This window comes from Panicum hallii, chromosome 7 (genome assembly GCF_002211085.1).
Source record: "Panicum hallii strain FIL2 chromosome 7, PHallii_v3.1, whole genome shotgun sequence".
Lineage (NCBI taxonomy): Eukaryota > Viridiplantae > Streptophyta > Magnoliopsida > Poales > Poaceae > Panicum > Panicum hallii.
Genome location: NC_038048.1, coordinates 26,715,758 through 26,717,382, shown reverse-complemented (window position 1 = coordinate 26,717,382; position 1,625 = coordinate 26,715,758). Strand labels below are relative to the sequence as shown.

The following is a 1,625-nucleotide window of genomic DNA, read 5'->3' as shown; positions in this document are numbered from 1 at the left end:
TGGACGAGCGTGGAGGCCGATCCGGATGGATTCGCATTACCTGTGGATTCCAATAGTGGAGGGTTGCTGCCGTTGCGTTGGCAACAACGCCCTTCAATTCTCACATGAGAAACACACCCGGAAAGCGCAAAGAACTGGCGGGTTGAGATCACATGAGCGCAACACCACCAGGTTCTTGTCTCGCTCCGCAGTCGGGGTTGACTTGTCGGCTGCACTGTACAATGTTTATGGTTCTTGTACCTAAATGTTCTTATCGGTTGTCCGACGTGCTTGACTCCGTGGCCCAATGGATAAGGCGCTGGTCTACGGAACCAGAGATTCTGGGTTCGATCCCCAGCGGAGTCGCCATTCCGTCTTTTTTAGTCCTTCCTGGTTCAGATTTGCATATACGTCCTGAGTTTTAATTTTTCTCCGAATTTCCATGTACATCCTGTCTTTTTAGCAAGCTTCACTGGATTAATGATTTTTCAGAAGCAACTTTCAGCAGGCAAGACGAGAGATATACATGCATGGTGGCTGAGTACACGAACGTAGCAATAATATTTGATGAGTGACTATAAGAGTTCTGCTTCGCTTTTTAAATTAATTGTGATTATTGTAATTTGGGAACCATTGAAACATTTTTTTGTTTCCTGCGTAAGCTGTCAGCGATGACCAGGGGTATCCATGAAGAAGACTGTAGAGAAAGTTTCGCACCGATGTGTAGGTTAATAACAAAATACGAAAGATGGGCATTTGCTCCATCGGAAGACAACCATGAAGCCATCTCCTTTTGATGTTGTCCAAGAAGAAATCTATGCGAATGGCACTGCTATTATTCCAATAAACTAGCATGTTTCTTTGTTTAGCCCAACCAAGCTAATCTTACTAAGAAGAGGACGAAATGAGCACAGTCGGCAGGAGCTCCGGCCAGCCATTTATGGACAAGTGATTGAGATTTCTTTTCAAGAGCCTCAGCCAGCCGGAGGAGATGTTTTTTTAGACCAAAGGCTCTTTGGCCCAGCTTTCCAGAAAGCACGAACATCCGCTGGGGTTACCAGCTTTACAAGGATAAGTTCAGTTTAGAAAAGGAACGCAGCAAAGCCCCTAGCACACTCTCTAGTCTCCCCTCTAGAAAGCATACCGGCACGAGCTAAACAAAGAAAAGGGAAAAACGTATCTCTCCAGACCCCCTCTCAACGGATCGAACACGCTGCTTACATGAGCATATAGCTCCAACAGCAAAGATGTTCCAAGTTTTCCAGTGCGCACTAGTGGTCTTCAGACCGCCAGGATTGTACGAGCACCTTCAGCCTTTGGGCCTCCATCTCTATCTTGCTTCTTCCATCCCCTTTCTTCAGGACACCGCAATCTCTGCATGAATGATATAATACGGTAAAGAAAAAACATTAGGGAAAGATATTACAATATTATTGAAAACAAAGTAGTTTCTCGCTAGCCACAAACACCAAGCAACACAGCCAAAAAGGAAGACTGAAAAACTTCTGGATCTTTTGTCACTCCTCTCTAAGACATTTTCCTGAAGGTCCTCCACATTTATTGGTATCATATACCAACTCTGCCAATCTCTACACACACACCATATAAATTTTGCCACAGCACAATAAAAAAAGATGTGATTAGTT

At 44.4% G+C, this 1,625-nt stretch overlaps 1 non-coding gene across 1 annotated transcript; it reads left to right on the top strand.

Moving 5' to 3' along the window:
• The first annotated feature begins 272 nt into the window (after positions 1 to 272).
• TRNAR-ACG lies at positions 273 to 345 on the top strand. The gene has a single exon. It is a non-coding gene; the product is annotated as a tRNA-Arg (tRNA).
• Positions 346 to 1,625: the final 1,280 nt, after the last annotated feature.